The following is a 19,133-nucleotide window of genomic DNA, read 5'->3' on the forward strand; positions in this document are numbered from 1 at the left end:
GAGGTTCCTTTGAGAACATCTCATTGTGAACTCACATCCCATCATTTAAGAAATCACCCAAATTGATTCAGATAGGATAGATGCTATCCCTTGCAATATAAGCTGTGGGGTGTAAGCTATGGAATTTGATTGCAAGTTTTTGAATCTGAGGAAGGTAACTGCTGTATTGGGGAAAATACACTTCAAGCATATTTTAAGTTGATCTCATGCCCAAGTGGAAAGGCCTCCATGAGACCTAGACTTAGGTGGGTGGGCCATTAGGAGCAGAGGACAGTTCTTCCCAGGATTCTTTTCTTTGATGGCATCATTTTCTCTGCTTCAAAATAGAAATAAAAGGCAGTTTGCCTCTAACTGCTAGAAACAGATAAACTGATCCCAAAATTCTAAGCATGGGATTAGCATTAGTTCAGGACCAGAGTCTAATTTATTCAATCAACTTATTAAGTAAATATATATTAAGTGCCAACCACGTGCCAGGTACTGTTAGAGGCCCTAGGAATAATGTATCGAACAAATGGACATAGCTCCTGCCCTGCCATGAAGCTTTACAATTTAGTGAGAGAGAAGAATTGTCTACCAGTACTTAGAGTGGATTTTCTAGCCTCTTTAGCAGCTTGTTTTTGTTTGTGTGTTCTTTGCTTGTTTTTGTTTTTATACAGGATCTCAATCTGACATCCAGAACATGGCAAGGGATGGAGCTAATTAATGAAGAGCAATGATTCTTTAACTGGTGCTAAAACCACTTCTGGAAAACTCCTACACTAATTACTGCAGCACAAAACTCCAGGATCTTAAACACCACACACACACAAAAGCCACAACAGGGACTCAGGGTAAACAAATGAATAATGAGAGCCGCCCTGGGCTTACCCAAGAACTTGAAACTCACAGTATCTGTACCCAGTTTATTCCAGAGAAAATTTCAAACACTTTCGTGTCTATAGAGGATATATTTGTTTTGGCCCAACTTTCTCAACCCAGCAGATAACCATGGGACAGAGAGGTGCTATTCAGCCTTTTGAGTCCTAAAAACTTATGAGGCTATGGTCTGTAGAGGGGACACATGCACCAGGCAAGATGTGAGCTGACTGCACTTAATAGAGTTGCCTTGTTTTCTCTCCAGAGGTGAGAAATATCACCTAAGTAAATTCTATGTCAACCTGGGTGATATTCAACTCTTTAGCAACTGGCATAGCCTGGGCACTGACCACTAAGAACATGTGCACTTTGATGCGCTAGACAGAGGGATGGGTGCCCTTGAATTCATAGATAATAGGGTCTGGGAGGATAGCGGGAGGAGGGCTCGGGGAGGGGCGAAGGCAGCTGTAGCAGCAGTGTGGGAAACAGGGAGGCTCAGGACAGTGCCTAATTGTCCACTGGAGAAGGAAATACTTCAACAAAGTTAAGAACAATGCTATGGCCATGATGCCACCTACCTGCTGAACCTCAGCTTGGTTGCAGGACATGGAAGATGTGGGTCTGGGGACTTGCTTAAGTTTAATCCCTGAAAATGTCTTCCCTAGGGACCTCCACGGTCTCTAAATTAACCCTTAATTTCACTCTAGGAGAGAATGGGATAGAACCTTCACTGTTTGAAAAAGTAAAGAATTATTTTTTTGTGATGCAAATAATCTCACATATATGTGCAGTTGGAAACCCCAGGGCTGTGGTAAATATTCAATAAGTTATGTCAATATTGAAAGAAAATCATCTTTTGTTTTTTTTCACTCCACAGCACAAAATTCAAGTTGTTTAATATGAGGAACTGCAGCCACTTTGAGAAGTGAACCCCCAAATAGAGCAATCGATGAGGAAGTGACAACACTAGGCGGGGACCAAGGCAGTCTCTTTTTTTTTTTTCAAGGCAGGTTCTGGCTCTCAGAACCTGGGTCTTAAATGCCCAAAGGACTCAGAGAGCGTGGGAAGCTGCTGGGCTGCATGTCTCCCCTTGGCCCTTCCCTCTCTCCTCCAAACCATCCCTCATTGTGCTTTCAACTACCTGGACCACATCCCTGGCCTTTCCTGCCTTCTGGCCTGAATATGGCCCATTGGAAACCCTAGCAGGAGGTTGGAAGAAGGGAATTAATAAGGCTGGGGTATTTAATTCCCCGCTGTCCTGCTGTGAAGTCACCTAGGGATGGCTGTGTCCCTCTGCTGAAGGTAACTGCTTCCCTTAAGGTGATCCTTTAAATAAAACAACCTTCCCTTCTAGGGTTGTGGTAATTGCTCCAAATGTTCACCCCTTCAGTTATAATGTGATCCTGAGAGCCAGTTGCTAGCTATGATGATTTGGAATTGCATACACCCAGAAAAAAATATGTTCTTTAAGTTAATCCATTTTTGTGGATGTGAAGCCATTGTAAGCTTGAGGTATGACCTACCTCAAGCAGGATGGGTCTTAATTCTCTTACTGGAGTCCTGTATAAGGTAATGAAATTCAGGTCAAGAGAGAGAGAAAGCCTCTGAAGCAAGAAGCTGAAATCAATGAAACCTGGAAGAGAAGGGAGAGACCAGCAGACACTGCCATATGCCTTGCCATGTGACAGGGATGTCCAGGATCTCCAGCAGCCAGTCTTTGGGAAAAAAGCATCGCATTGATGATGCCTTGATTTGGACATTTTCCCAGCCTCAAAACCATGAGCAAATAAATTTGCATGGTTTAACCCAACCCATTTCTTGGTAATTGCTTTTAGTAGCCTAGGAAACTACAACATTACCTCTGACAGTAAATTCTCCTGTGGTTTTGATTTCTCTATCCACATCTTTGTAAGAGTCCCATTATCAAGGCCTTCTCAAATTGTCCTGTTTCTGCTGGGGAAACTGTCCTGTGGAGCCATCTCTGTCCTTCTCACAGGTATAGAATGAAGCCCCTTTCCCCAGACCAATGGTCCCTGCTACCTCTGTCACAAAGTGGAAACTGGCATGTATTTTCACAGCCAGATGTTCTTTTGCTTCTATGGTGATAGAAGGGACTTGATTTGTTCTAAGGAAAGTGTTAAATATTTTGCTTAAGGAGAAATGAGTTCTGGTTCAGGAAATGATTCTATGAAAAATGTAAAAAATTCATTTTGACTTTTAAATCATGCTGATAAAAAGATAGTTTCTGATACTTATGGTGTGAGATTTAGAAAAAAAAATTGTTCTGTTTTTTCTTTGCTGTTGTTGTAGTTGTTTTGAAGATGGTACCAAAAAGATTAGCTTTGAAAGAATTGGTCAGCAAAGCACTTCTTATTCCCACCTTTGCCCCCATACTTTTCACCTCTTTTGTCCTTAGTCTAACTTTCTCCTTTCCCTCTTCTTCCACTTGCTTCATCCCATCTGTGGTGAAATTTCTCAAAGTTTTATTCTCCAGGGACATCCATGTAGATTCTGGGTGGTAAAATTCAATAATTCCCAGGGGTGGGTTCATTACTATGAACCCCTTATAATAAAAAAAAAAGCCTTCATGAGCTTAAAGAATAAAATTGTCATGGTAAAATGGTGGGTAGAGAAAATTGAGTTATTATTTGGGGCACAAGATCCATTCATCACCTTCTTTTTCTATTCCTCAGCCCTGATCTTATTCCTCAGGGAATGAAGCATTATGGCACAGAAGAAGCAAAAGTCAGTTTGTTGGGCGGCACATAACTTCGTTCTAAGTGATTTGGCAGAATCATTTAGGAGCTCAAGTGGCAGAGCTGACCTGAAGTCAGTGGTACTTTTATTTAAGAAAAAAAAAGGGAAGTAAAATGCAGAGCCTTGCCTTCCATAAAGACCTCTGACAAGAGTGTCCTTCCAGTTGGGATGTGAAATTCTTCCCATTTTCTCATTTATTTTGGCAACTGAAACTATGCCTCTTACCTTCTTCCAAAGAGATGTCACATCCAACTGAAAGACACTCAAACTGATGCTTCAGTAAACAAACTGTGAAATAAATATGAAAGAAAAAATGTTGTTATTATGCATTCCTTTTAAGGGCATTTTTTTTTGTTATTTAGTTCCTGTGCTGACACATGTGACTCAGTTTATCAATTTTCTCTGCTGAAATTTTCTTTGAGAACTCCACAGCTAATTTGTTTATTCCTGTGACAATTGTCCAGCTCAACTCCATGCACAAATATACAGACATGGCCATTTTGCCCCATCCATCCCACTCTGTCTTCCACCTAGTTTTCCAGAGAACCCCTCACCCTGCCCCATACCCAGGCCACTCTTTTTGGGCTCTAGCTCTTGACTCCTGTTGTCTGACCTTGTTTCCTTGTTTGGGACTTGCAACCTTGACTTTCTCTTCAGGAACCCCACTAAGTTGGGATTCTTGTCTCTGCCCTACAGCTTCAGAAAGAACACTATGGTTAAAAGCCTTACCCTGAGCCCCTGGGAGACTTGCCCCAACTGGACTAGCTCCTTCCTGACTGGATGGTAAGCTCAGAGAGGAAGTGATGAGGTAGAGCTTAATGTTAAATGTTTAGCTCAGGCATAGGGCCTGGCATGTGGTAAAATTTTAAAGGTGGTTTTAAAGTTATTTTGTGACTTAGCAAATGGATTTTCCTTACTTTAGGAGTCAAGTGCCTTGGAGAGATATCTAAGAGATAACTAACCATCTTGGTTAGGTAGATCTATGATAGGTCCAGCACACAGTGACACTGTAGAGTATAGATGTGGATTCCCCAAACATAGAAAGACTCCATTAAGTCAGGGGAAAATGCCTTCTGTATACTTTGCCCTCAAAGTGTCTAAAAACAAGTCTTCTAAACATTAGCATTTCAGAGATGGTTCCATGAACGTATTTTTTGCATGTGATTGTCAAGTTACTCCATGTGGGGAAACGAACTTGGCCCAGTGGTTAGGGCGTCTGTCTACCACATGGGAGGTCCGTGGTTCAAACCCCGGGCCTCCTTGACCCATGTGGAGCTGGCCCATGTGCAGTGCTGATGCGCGCAAGGAGTGCCATGCCATGCAGGGGTGTCCCCAGCATAGGGGAGCCCTGCGTGCAAGGAGTGCGCCCCATAAGGAGAGCCGCCTAGCGCGAAAGAAAGTGCAGCCTGCCCAGGAATGGCGCCACACACACGGAGAGCTGACATGACAAGATGATGCAACAAAAAGAAACACAGATTCCCATGCTGCTGACAACAGAAGCGGACAAGGAAGAAGATGCAGCAAATAGACACAGAGAACAGACAACTGGGGTGGGGGTGGGGGGTGGGGAAGGGGAGAAAAGGAAGAAGATGCAGCAAATAGACACAGAGAACAGACAACTGGGGTGGGGGTGGGGGGTGGGGAAAGGGAGAAAAATAAATAAATAAAACATTTTTAAAAAAAAAGTTACTCCATGTGGTTTTCTCTCTATGGTGAAGAGAGGTCTTCTCGAGCAAGATATTATTCATTAGTAAACCCTGAAGAACTGTTCCCCTTCCCTTGTTAGATCAGTGAGCTCCACGCTCACTTTATTCTTCTTACTCAAGTATTATAAGACCATTGCATACAAAATAAGAAAATACTGAGAAGCCAAAGGAAGAAAATGATTTAATTCCCCTGAAATTCCTCTAAAAGGGGCAGCTATTATTAACATTTGGTGGTCTATTCTTTGAGAATTTTTTCCATGGTAAACAGACACATACACATAACCCCACTTATGTCTGCATGATCATTTTAAAAATAACATCTGTTTAGTCTCTCTGTACTATATGTTCTTATCTAATTATCTCCCAGTCTTTTTTGACTTGCCCATCTATTGTTCAATAGCTTCTCCCAATTATAATTTTTTCATGACTTTTCCCAAAACCAAGGACAACTTTCATTACTTATTAATCTGCTTCAAAAAACCAATGTTAACCACATTCACCTTCCTTTTAATTTTTTTAATTAAAAAAATTTAGATATAACTCATATATTATAAAATCCATTCTTTTATTTTTTAAGGGAAGAAATAAAACTGTCTCTATTTGCAGATGACATAATTATCTATATAGAAAATCCATCCTTTCAAAGTACATAATTGAATGGTTTTTAGTATATTCAAAAGCTTGTGCATCTATAACCACTATTAATTTTAAATTTTCATCAGCCGAAAAAGAAGCCCTGTACCCATTAGCAGACTCTCCCCATTCTCTTCCCCTAAACCTCCCCCTTTCTCCCCCCTCTCAGTCTCTGCTCTGGCAACTACTAATCTACTTTCTGTCTCTATAGAATTGCCTATCTTGGACATTCACATAAATGGAATTATGCAATATGTAGCCTTTTACGTCTATCTTCTTTAACTTTCACCTAACGTTTCAAGGTATCCACATTGTAGCATGAGTCAGTACTGCATTCCTTTTCATTAGTGTAAAATAGTCCACTATATGAATACACTACATTTTGTTCATTCATTCATCAGTTGACGGACATTTGGATTGTTTCCACATTTTGGCTATTATGAAAGGTGCTATGAATATTCATTTGCAAGTTTTTGCATGCATATATTTTCAGTCTCTTGGGTGGAATAGAATTGTTAGGTCTTAATGGTTATTCTATGTTTAACTTTTTGAGGAACTGCCAAACCCTTTTCCATAGGGGCTACATTATTTTACATACCCACCGGCAATGTATGAGGGTTCCAATTTCTCTACCTACCTCACCTACACTTATTACTGTCTGTTGTTTTGAGCACACCCTAGTGGGTATGAAGTAATATCTCACTGTGGTTTTGATCGACATTTTCCTAATGGCTAAAAGTGTTGAGCGTCTTTTCATGTGCTTTTTGGCTATATATCTTCTTTGGAGAAATGTCTATTCAGCTCCTTTGCCCATTTTTAATTGAGTTGTTTGTCTTTTTAATTATTCCAAATTTAACCTTTTTTGAAACAAGATTGTTGCTACTCTGTTGCAAATTCGGCCCTCAGGAAAGATGATATTAAGGAATATTTTCACACTCAGGAGAATTTCTTTGTCTTTTCACAATCCCTTAGGAGCCAAGTATTTTTGGCTCTTTTATGTCATAAATACTTCATATGAAGAGTGTGGTATCTGTGCCATGATTGGTGGGGTCTAAGGATAGTTACATGGTCTATGAAGGCAGTAGCTTGCAACTAGAATACATATTGCTAAAATCTGGCTGCAAATACAGAAATACAAAATGCTTGCTCTATGTTTCATAGGAAACATTATAGGGAGGGTGTGCTTCAGTTAATAGGTATTAGTTATTATACTGTCTGACTTTATGTAAATCTAATGTAACAGATGAATTCTAGCAAAGTTTGCTCTATGATGAATTTAGCTTGACCAAGTCCTATTATCCCATCATTATAAAATGGAAGTGTAGTCTGTTAAAAAAGATTTTTGTCTATGAATATATTAAGAACACATTTTTGACAATGTACTAAACCTTTTAAGAAATATATTTAAAGAAAAAGTGATATTTATTTAAAAATTACAAAGCACTATTTATAATATTAATATAAAGATTAAGTTAGAATTAAACCATAAATGAGCAAATATAATCCAGTCAGGGAAATTCTGACTGTATGGCTATATACATCTCACTTTATTTTTAAAATTTTGTGATAGCAGTTCTTGAAGCATGTGCAAATTAAAATTTCTGGGACTTTTCTAATGACTTTTGAACCTTCCCTAATTGAAATTTTTTTGCTGGTTTTTGATGTCCTTTGGACAAAGGTCTCAAGGTTCTTCACACATATTCAATTCTATCCTTCACATCTCACCAATCCCCACCCCTCCTAACTCCCCCTCCCCCCTCCCACCTCACTGCAGTCAGGCTGGTCTCAAAATCTTTCCCATGCCAACAGGATTGGTGTTGCTTCACCTTTATATTCCTAGTGTCCACACACTGTCTGGCATATGGTAAGCATTCTACAAATGTTTGCTGAGCAAATGAAAGGATATATTCACCATGCTAACCCTTGTTTCCCACACTGGCTCTTCTGTTCATTTTACCATTGAACTTTCAACTGCTTCATCTAGGATGTTAGAATTCTTCATGTTACATTCTTTTACTGATTGCTAGCTATAGGCCAGGTAAATAAGCCAGACATGGCAATAAATGAGATATGGCCCCTGCCCTCATAAAGTTTCCAATCCATTGTGGTGGAGACAACAAAAAGCAGGCGAGCAGATAAAGAACTAGCAGCTCATCATTATAAATACTTAGGGAGCACCTACGTTAGCTTGGGTAGATTGCCCAGTGGCATCAAACTCCTCTATTCTCTCCACGCTGACATTTATTGCATTTTGCTTGGTACAGTTATTTAGTTGTTTTATGAAGGCATGCATTTCTTATCTTCTCAATTTGAAATTAAAAGTGTTTTTGAGAGCACTGGTACATAGGTATTTAATGATATATCATTGATTAATATGTCCTTGGGAAAATGTAATCAGCAGCATATCCAAATAAATCCTGAAACGTCCAATTCTTGAAGCTCCATGGGAATGAAAAGACGTTCTACTACCTTACTAGTCAGGTAGGATTTGTAGTTGAATATCCAGCAACCAGCTAATGTCTGCTGACAACTTTCACATTGGAATTCCACTGGCCATTCCATTTATTTAACTAACAGTGATCTCATCAAAACTCATCAAAGCAATGCTTCACAATCCTGGCTTTGTTGTACATTAGATAGTCAGATGTTAGGGTTTAGCTTTTACTCAGATAGAAGTGTGAACTGTACCATCCAGTGGGTGAAGTAACTGTGGGAGAATGATTCGGCACCCTTAATTTCAGTATGGTTGGGGGAGAAGTGCTGTATGTGCTTGTATAATTTTGAATGATTTAATATAACTATTAGGTTGAGAAACATTTCTAGGCAGATGCCTAAGAAGTGAAAGATGCCACTCGGATTATGCTATCCTTCTAAAAGAGTCTTCCCCCCACCCTTAAGGGGTTTAATGACACCAATTTTCAGTATCTAATTCTCACAACATCAGAACTCATTTAGTGATTGAGTACAATTCTTAGTGAAGGAAGTATTAAGGTGGAGGCTAAAATATACATACAACCTAGTATGTCCCTTTTTATGATCATGGGGATTAGATCCTTAAACCTTCTTCAGAGGGGAAGGCTCTTAGGAGGGAAAGAGCTTACAGCACGTACACTGTCTCTGCGCATGGAGGTCAAAGTCGTCTCTGCATTGCTATCTTCCTTTGTCCCACAAATTGAAATGTTTCCTCAGGCTCTTCTGGAGTTCTTCCATGTGGCCCCTGATAGCTACTGTGAGGTCATCAAATGTGGAGAGATGTCCTACATGACAAATTAATACATGTGGGACAGTGGACTTTGAGGAAGTCACACATCAGACCCGTGTCCTACCATCACCCACAGAATTTTTTGATGATATGTTTTCTACCTGGGAGAGCCTAATGTGTTGGTTCAGTCTCTTGCCAAGGGTGTTGTGGTCATTCTGTAAAATCAGTATGCAGAATTTTCTAGACAAATGAAATCTTTATGACGAGGAATGTGCTGAAATTAACCACCATCAACATATGTGCTAGGTCAAATAAAGGGCAACCAATCATTGCTAATCTGAAAGAGCCACTGAATCTGCCTGAATCTAAGTTCCACCATCAGCTGGCCCAAGAGTGCCTCTTTCAGTTATAACCACAAGACATATTTTTCCCTCTGTAAATTAAATTGTGAAGTGTTCTATGTAATGGTTAGATTTCCACACAGATAGATTTTGCTGCTAGGGTCATAAACAATAAATGAGAAAGGGGAGGAGAAATCAACAGAGAAAGACACGATGAAGAACAAGGCCATCAGGAGAAAAACTTGCATCACACACTTGAAGAGTCTCGCCTGTGTTCCATCCCCACTCAAAAGTTGAGGATAAGAATCAGTATACCAGTTGAGAGAATCCTATGAGGCTGACACATGTGGATGATTAGAGTATATTGCCAAACCACTGAATCGTGCCCTGGAGCACACTAATGAAGCAAAATAGCATTAAAAAAAAATGTCTGCTTTATAGACAATCCAAAGAAAAAGAAACCCATTTACATTTTCATTCTTGGAACAATCCAGTTTCCAAAGGGGCTGTGCAGAGTTGTCTATGATCTTGTATTTTTGGGGGGCATGAAAAATAAGCTTGTCCTGTCATATGCAATTGATCATTTATTGTTAGGACAGAGGTGCCTTTTTTCACACAGAAACAAAGAGGTGTGATTCCCAGGACTGGAAAAACATTTTGCTCAACAGCAGGAGACCTCTGCTGTTTCCCTAGTGATTTATTTCATTTGGACAAATTGGGAGAAATGATCTTCAGAGTTGCACAGTATATTCTGTGAAGGACATTCAGGATCTTTCTTCTTTCATTAGCTGCCAACTTAGGGCTTAGGGTTCAGAGACTGGGAAATGCAGAAGCAAAGGATGGACAAATCATCCTTACCCCAAAAGCACCATCCATGCAAACAGGCAATTACCAAGATGGGGAATATATGTCCTTGTGTGTCTTCTGATCCCCTTTTCCTCAGTCTTCCAGGTACTCTTATGATAAGAAACATTAATTAGGATATGAATATTTAGCTTGTCACCAGATGCTACCGCATTGCTAATACTAGGGCAGACAAGTTCATAGGACAAAGCCTAAGTTTTCATTTCCTTGGGGAATAAGCAGCCAGGAAGCAGTCACTAGAAAAGAGTGGGGATCCCAGGGACTGAACTGTACCCTCTTATCCTCTGCGAGCTTTCACTACCAAATAAACCATAGGATTAGCTTTCATTCACTCCAGTGGACAGTGTTTATCACTTCTGAATTGGCCCCTATCTAATGGCCAGTGTTACAATAAAAGTAGCCATAGTTAACGTCCCCTTTCCATTATATCACAAAGAAGAAGACACATACGTGCCTGTCATTGAGAGCAGACACCGTGCTGTTTAAGTCCTCTCATGCACATAAGAAATAATCATTATTTTCCCTTCCATACTGATAGGCACTAACATTAGAGTGCATTATATGCCAGGTGTAGTTCTCATTCTTTAGGTGCATTAACTGACTTGGGGCTAGCAACAACAGTAGGAGGCAGGTATTATCATTTCCACATTGGAGCTGCAAAAGTGGAGGCATAAAAAAGTTAGGCAACCCATCCGAGTTCACCATGCTTAATAAGGGCACAGGTAGGATTTGAAGCCCTGTGGACATGGCCTGCAGAGCTCAGTCTCTTACTCACACTGGACCCGGCCTTTTGTGATCCAATGGTTTCTCAGAAGATATTTTTAAAACACAATTCAACCTTTTTAGGCTCTCTGTTTCTCAGACTTTCCACACATGAAATAGTATCGAATACTGGGAACCTAAATCCACTTTTATTGTTTACTCATTTTCAAAAACCAATCTCTTACTGAGGGGAAGGAGTTTCTTCTTCAACCCCATCCCCTTCTCCCCCAGCCACTGCTTGAACACATCAAATGCCAAGAAAGGCACCATCCTCTCAAGTGCCCTTCTTACTACAGACAACTCTCAGTGATAGAAAAACCTGGCTGCCCTATAATCTTCCCTGGTCCTATTTTCGTCATTTGGAACAAAGAAGAAATCTCTCTCTTCCGTACAGTAGTCCTTGAAAGAGTTGACAGCCATTGCTTTTGCTTGTCTGGGAAACAGCATCCCGGTTTATCATTAGCTTTCTCCTCTCTCCTCAATCTGTTTCCTTGTCGCCCTCCACTGGACGCACTACAATTTGCCAAAATCCCTTGTAAAAAGTGCCCTGAGAACCGGGTGGGTGTAGGGCGCTAGGTGTGTTCTCCATTCTTCCAATAAAGCTGGCAGGTGCATGTCGTGCCTTCCGTGTCAAGGGATGTGGCCTGATCCAAAGTCCTACATCTCCATCCCACGTAGTCACTCTCACTCGCCTCATTTCAGTTTATTCAAGGCCAAGGATCTCCAGGACACAGAAAACGGGATCCTCAAGGTGCCATGTGTTCTTCTCTCCAGCCCACACACTGGAAAAGTCCAAAGAGCTCAAATGAGTCCGGATCCTGCACATCTGTGGTCTGCTCTAGGCACAGTGTGGGCATGGATATTTTCAAATTATATAGAAAGCCCAGAAGCGTCTCAAAAAATAACACAAACATGATATTTGGAGAAACAAGTCATTCATTCAGGGTGCAAAAGTGGTCAAAGTACTTTTCCCAACTGAAAGAAGGCAACTCCAAGAAGACCTGGATTTATTTTTATAGAAAATAGTTACCGTAGGGTGGATCAGACTAGATGCCAAACGCCTTCTCTGCCTAGGGTCTGAATTCAAATGCATCAGAAGTTTGGCTGTCTTCTTTCAGATTCCTGAGAAGATGTAAAAGAATTCCTGATACTGGTAGGCTGATTAAAACGTTAACCTTTTTTTTTTTTGCCTTTAAGTGAGGGAACCTTAAACATTAAAGATTTAAGAAAAAAGAGGCAGACAAACCTGCCGGACTAGAATGATCGAATCAGGCCTGGGCATCAGGGCCATTGCACCACATAGGCCTTTCACCAATTGGGTCTACTTGTAAGATCAGTCCTGCTGTACTTTATCTCCTTCCCTTCCTCACAGGACATGGTTCTACTTGGCCAAAGTAGGCGATGTACCAAGGCTGTAGGTGAGCTGGGGTGGTGGAGAGTTCTAAGCACTTACATGATTTACTCAGTTACCTATGAGGTAAACCCTATATTATCTGACCATTACAGATAATACAGGAAACTGAGCAGAGTTTAATTAAGTTTAGCATAGTGCCACACATATAGTAAACACTCAGCAAATGTAGGTATTATTATTAGTTTCAAGTGATGAACTTTTGACATTACCTAGGCCAAGGTTCACCTCTGAATTATATCAATAAAGGAAAGTTTTGTTTTGCTCAAAGAACTTTAGAGGATAGCTATTGTAGGGCATTATGAGGCATCCTATGGCTTTTAGCGCTTATTGGGCAGGGTGCACACTGACCTAGAGGTTTGTAGTTTTAGTCATCAGTCTCTCTGGGTCTGGGTCTTCCCTTAATTTCAGATGTCTCAACCATACAGTGAGGTGTGTGTGTGTGTGTATGTGCGTGTTAGAATTAATTACCACATCCCTTCCAACCTAAATTCCAGGAAGAATTAATTTCATGGCGGGTATACGAAATCTGTAAAACAAATCTCTGAAGAACTTATCTCACTTAGAGATATTGAATACAATAAGTATCATTCTCTTTAAATATTCCACAAGTTGTTCCAGACTATTTCCATTCCTTTTGAGGTAGTGCCATTTTATTCTCTCAAAATATGTTTGGTTGAGAGATCAACTAGGAAAGTCCACTTTAATAGAAAAAACTTCTCATTGAATTTCCTGAGGTTTTAGGCTTAAATCTCTTCTAACTGAATTAATTTGTCTGTCTGTCCTGGGCCTTGAGGAGGAACTCAATGGGTGCAAAGTCCTCACAGAAACATGCTCCTAGAAAATACACATGCCTCACAGGAAGACCTATGAACGTGCCTAGTTGTTAATAATTAACTCTGGAATACCTAGCAGGGGCAGTCATGCCGGTGAAGGGCAGAGATTCTATTTCTACAAACACACTGCTGAGAACTGCAGGTGGAGGCTTCTCAAGGAGCTCCAGCAGGTTTCTCTGAATTTGACCAGGTGTCTTTGAAGCTCTAATCCTAGCCTGTTGAGTCTTGTGGTAAAGGGGAAGGTGGGGAGCTCTGATGGTATTTTGCTGCATCTGTTTCTGTTCAGAATATTGGGAGCAGGTTGAACATTTCCCCAGTCATATCAGTCCCCTGATTTGTTAGAATTCAGGGTTGGACGGGACCTCAGAGACCTATAGGTCAAGGCCTCTTTGAGCCTTGGTAGTCTCACCCATCTGTACTCTATGGTAGCCAACTAGCTGCCTGAAGCTCCTGGAGATTTGGAATGTGGCTGGTCTAAATTGAGGTGTGCTGTAAGTGCAAGATGCATGCTGGATTTCAAAGCCTTAGTATGAAAAAGAATGTAAAATATTTCATTAAATTATTACATTTTGGAATGATAATATTTGGGATGTATTGGGGTGAATAAAAATTATTAAAATTAATTTCACTTTTTCCTTTTAGTCCCCAGAACATTAAAAATTACATTTGTGGTTGAGATTACATTTCTAATGGACTGCAAAAAAAAAAAAGAGTCCAAATAACCACCCCTTGTGGTTCTCTTCCAACTTGACATTGACCTGGCACTCATCAAGACTTGCCCCTGGTAGGGTGTCTTTTCTTCCCCCAGAGGAGGCATTGAGGCCTCAGTTTATCCAGAGGAAGCAGCTGCTCTCCAAAGACCCTGAGAGGTGCTGGTGCTACTCAGGTACTGTGTTCCAGTACACCTGGGCTCTAAATTAGGGATGATGGGGTGAATGAAGAGAGTGGGAGGGCCAGTATAAAAGCCTTGCCAGGAGAGTAGAGGCAGCTGTCACCCCACATGTGCCAGGGTGCACCTGGCCTCACTAGATTTGCTCTACACTTGATTAAACAGTAAATTTCTAGTACCAGATGTGCAAAATAGTCTTCTATAAAAATCTTTTCCATCCACTGAAAAGTAGTTCAAACTGAGAAGATGAATACTACTTCTCTGCAGCTATCTGGAATAAGTATTTTTGCTTGCCTGTCTCCTATGCCCCCATATTTCCCTCTCTCCCCCATGATGAGCCTGCCTACTCTCAGGCATCAGATCCTTGCTCCTGCTGGAGGTGGTGCCAACATAAAGCAGGGTTCCTTATAAAGAGACTTATGAGGACTATCACTTACTTAGAGGGTAAGTGGAAAAAACTGATGTGCAGCAGGAAGAGTGAGAAATGAGGAATCCCAAGTTCTGGCTCCTCCACTAAGTAGCTGGTGGATCTTGGGCAAGCCAGTTTCGTTATCTGCTAAATGGGTGGAAGAATATCTTCTCTTGGTCTGAAGAGTAAATGCAAGCACCCTGACACTTTAAACAGAAGGGAGGTTGTTCTTGTAAATGGAATGGGTCCCAGGCGGGAGTCAAGCCACTGGGTTCTAGGGTCCTTGCCCTCATTAGCTCTGTGACCATAAGCAAGTCACTTAACTTCTCAGCCTTAGGTTTTTTTTCTGTGAAATGGAATGGAATAGATTCCTAAGATCCCTCTCGGCAGGAAGAGGCCACAACTTTCATGACTTCAAAGCCCTCCAATAATAGATCAGGAAACTGATCCTGGAAAGGTTAAACCATTTATCCAAGGGCACACAGCTTTGGGACAGCGAGAATCAGAGTAGGCATCCTGACTGCCTAGCCCAGGGTATTTTCTACTGGAGTTCAGCAGCCTCCTTGTTTACCTTTTACTAGGAACTCCAGCAGGAAGAAGAGAGTCTTGGAGGTAAGGGGCTAATGAAAAAGCTCAGTTGAATCCAATCTTACTTGCTAGCCTTGGAGAGCAGGGAAACAAGGCTTCTGGGGTGAGGATTATGGGATGCCAGTCTGTACCAAAGTCAACTCCATCCAAACCTCTTTGTGAACAACAACTCTCTCAGTCTCTTCCTCAACTGGGACTATATATATATATCAATCCATTGTTAGCTCATCTTGACGTTGGCCTAATGTATCAACTATTCCCCTTGCCAGGCAGGCATTGCCTCTTCAATTCCCTGCCCAGCAGTCACTTGGGGCAGCCATCAAGAGCTGTCAGGGCTCAGACCACGCAGAAGAGCCTTGCCATGTCCAGCGATCTCCACAAAGAGGCTCTGGGTCCAGCTCTTGCTAAATTCAGCATCTCACCTCCTGATATTTCCTCTTACTCCTCTTCAGCTTGAATTCATTTTGGGCCACCTGATGGTTTAACCATACATGCAAAAGATCAGCACACCTTATTTGTTTTTTTATTTTATTTTATTTTACTTTTTAAAATTTATTAAAATATATCATTCATACATAAACATACATAAACAATAAGTGTATAATAGTTGTGAGCTTACAAAACAAACATATATAACATCAAACAAACATATATAACATCTCACCCTACCACCAATAACTTGCATTGTTTTTAAACCTTTTTAACTAATAATTAAAGAGCATTGTCAAAATATTGCTACTAAACAAAGTATTTTTCCCCTAACCAATCCTATTATTATCTTTATATCATTTATATAAGAATGAACATAAACAATTAAGTGTATGGTAAAAGTTGTGAACTTACAAAGCAAACATGCAGGGGTCCCATACATCAACCCTCCACTAACACATTGAATTGTCATGAAACGTTTGTTACAAATTATGAAAGAATATTGTTAAAATCTTACTACTAGTCATAGTCCTTATCTTACATTTGGTGTGTTTTTCCCCCACCCAACCCACCCTACTATTATTTTTTAAATATATTTTTTTATGACAGAAGTTGTAAGCTTATAAAACAATCATGCACATGTGCAGAATTCCCAAACAACACCCCTCCATCAACACACCACAATGTGGCGCATCATATGCTACAGATAAAATAATATAATCTGATTGTTACCATGTCCATAGTGTACACTTGGCTCACAGTTTTCTTACTGCCTCAGTATCAACACAGTACATCTTTCGCATAGATGCAAGAATATTATATTATTAGTACTAACCACAGGCCATAGGTCACTCCAGCTGTATTTTTCCCATGCTTTTCCACATTCCCAACACCCTGCAGTAGTGATATACATTTGTTCTAGCTAACAAAGGACACTCTTGCATCTGTACAATCAACCACAATTCGCATCCACCTCTTGGTTTACTGTGCTATCCACTTCCTAGATTATTCTCCAGCATCTGTCAATTGGCATTTATATAATCAGACTACCATTTTCAGTCATATCTCCATTTATAAACTAGCTGTGACTCACTGTGTGTTACCATCCACTCTATACATTTCTATACCCTTACAGTAAAGCTAATTAAAACTTCTACATACATTAGGCCACTCAGTCCTCCTCTAATCTCCTTTAAGAATCCACCACCTACCACCAGGTCTTGAAGATATTTTCCTACAATTTCTTCTAGAAGTTTTATGGTTCTTGCTTTTATTTTTAGTTTTTTGATCCATTTTGAGTTAATTTTTGGATAAGGTGTAAGAGGGGTCCCTTTCCTTCCTTCAGCTATGGATGTCTAATTCTTTCAGCACCTTTTGTTGAATGGATTGTTCTGCCTGAGCTGTGGGACTTTGACATGCTAGTCAAAAATCACTTGACCATACCTGTGAGGGTCTGTTTCTGAACCATAAATTTGGTTCCATTGGTCTAGTGTGTCTGTCTTTAGGCTAGTACCATGCTGTTTTTACCACTATAGGTAGGTATTATGATTTAAAGTCTGGAGATGAGGGTTCACGTCTCCTTTTTATGATGTTTCTGGCTATTCAGGACTTCTTATCCTTCCAAATAAATTTATTTTTTCTTTAATGCTGCTGGAATTTTTATCAGGATTGCATTAAATCTGTATATCAATTTGAGTAGAACTGACATCTTGATGATATTTAGTCTTCCAATCCATGAGCATGGAATGTTCTTCCAGTTATTTAGGGCTTTTTAAATTTCTTTTAACATTGAGTTGCAGTTTTCTAAATACAAGTGCTTTACATCATTAAGTTTATTCCTGACTATTTGAGTTTTATCTGTCATATTTTATTTTCACCACTCTTTTGACCTTTTAGTTACTTTTATTGCTTCATTTCTAGACTCTCTTCCAGGCCCTTCTCTCCTGTCTTTTCTTTTCAGGCTCTAGCACACCCTTTAGTATTTCCTGAAAATCTGATCTCTTGCTTAGAAATTCTCTCAGTTTCTGTTTATCTGTGAATATTCTAAGCTCACCCTCATTTTTGAAAGGCAGTCTTGCTGGATATAAGATTCTTGGCTGGAAGTTTTTCTCTTGTAGTATCTTAAATATATACCACTATTTTCTTGCCTCCATGGTTTCTGGTGAGAAATCAGCACTTAATCTTATTGGATATCCCTTATATATTATGCATTGCTTTTCTCTTGCTGCTCCTCAGAATTCTCTCTTTATCTTTGGCCTTTGACATTCTGATAAATATGTGTCTTGGAGTTGGTCTATTTGGATTTTTTCAGATGGAAGTACGTTTTGCTTCTTGGACATGGATATCTATGTCCTTCTGTAAGGTTGGGAAATTTTCTACCATTATTTCTTTAAATATTCCTTCTGCATTTTTTCCCTTCTCTTCTCCTTCTGGGACACCCATGACATGTATGTTTGCACACCTTTTGCTGTCATTTAGTTCCCTAAGACTTCCTCAATTTTTTCCATTCTTTTCTTCATCTGTTCTTTTATATGTTCACTTTCAGAGGCCATTTCTTCAAGCTCACCAATCCTTTCTTCTGCCTCCTCAAATCTGCTATTATATGATTCCAGTGTTTTTTTAGTTTCATTGATTGCACCTTTCATTCCCATAAGGTCGGCTATTTTTCTATGTATGCTTTCAATTTCTTCTGTGTGCTCATCCAATATCTTCTTAATATCCTTAATCTCTTTAGCTATTTCATTGAATTTATTAAGGAGATTTGTTTGAACATCTATAATTAGTTGTCTCAACTCCTTTATGTCATCTGGAGGCTTATTTTGTTCCTTTAACTGGGCCATAGCTTCCTGTTTCTTGGTGTGGATTGTAAATTTTTCTTGGTGTCTTGGCATCTGGCTTACTAGAGTATTTTTTCTGGGTGCAGCTTTTCTCTTTAGTTTAGGGCTTCCTATCCCTTCTCCCTTGCTGGTTGTGCAGTAGGAGCCAAGCACATAGTTGGTTGCTGTAAGCTGTGAAGGCTCAATTGCCCTCATTGTGCCAGGTACCAATGAAGCTTCTTCCAACTTTCTCCTTTGCCAGGGGTAGGCACAGAGTCACAACTATGTGGGATAATCCACCTGTAGGCCTAGACCGCAGTTGCCCAGAGAGACTGATGAAGCTTCACATCCCTTTCTCCCCTGCCTGGGGCAGGGATGGAGCTGCAGGTGTTGGCAGCAATCTATGGAGTGTAGGTCCAAGATGACTGCAGTTGCCCTGGTAGACTTCTGATTTTCAGTCTATGCCAGCCAAAGCTACCTGCACTTACCTGTATAGGCTGGTGTAGGGCTCCTCAGCCTCTTCCCACCAGAGGTGGGGCTGAAGCCTAGGCTAGGGCTGCAGGCTGATCTGCATGAAAGAAACTGGTTCCTGCTGACACTCAGAGTTTCAGTCAGTGCAGCTTCCCCTCAGG

General features: G+C 40.4%; 1 protein-coding gene across 5 annotated transcripts in view; it reads right to left on the reverse strand.

Annotated features, from left to right (window-relative positions):
• PRLR (prolactin receptor) overlaps nucleotides 1–19,133 on the reverse strand; it is a 184,149-nt gene that overhangs the window by 109,551 nt on the left and 55,465 nt on the right. The window contains exons 2-3 of one of the 5 annotated variants that reach the window (XM_058307698.2): nucleotides 15,679–15,729; nucleotides 3,841–3,903 (exon numbers count right to left, since the gene is read on the reverse strand). The exons of 1 other annotated variant lie outside the window; for it this stretch is intronic. The gene's annotated coding sequence lies outside the window, so the exon portion shown is untranslated. Of the gene's footprint in view, nucleotides 1–3,840; nucleotides 3,904–15,239; nucleotides 15,730–19,133 lie in introns of all 5 variants that reach the window. 3 more of the 5 variants (XM_023587351.3, XM_004453338.4, XM_058307699.2) reach the window with 3 other exon arrangements.

Source organism: Dasypus novemcinctus, chromosome 2, assembly GCF_030445035.2.
Source record: "Dasypus novemcinctus isolate mDasNov1 chromosome 2, mDasNov1.1.hap2, whole genome shotgun sequence".
NCBI lineage: Eukaryota > Metazoa > Chordata > Mammalia > Cingulata > Dasypodidae > Dasypus > Dasypus novemcinctus.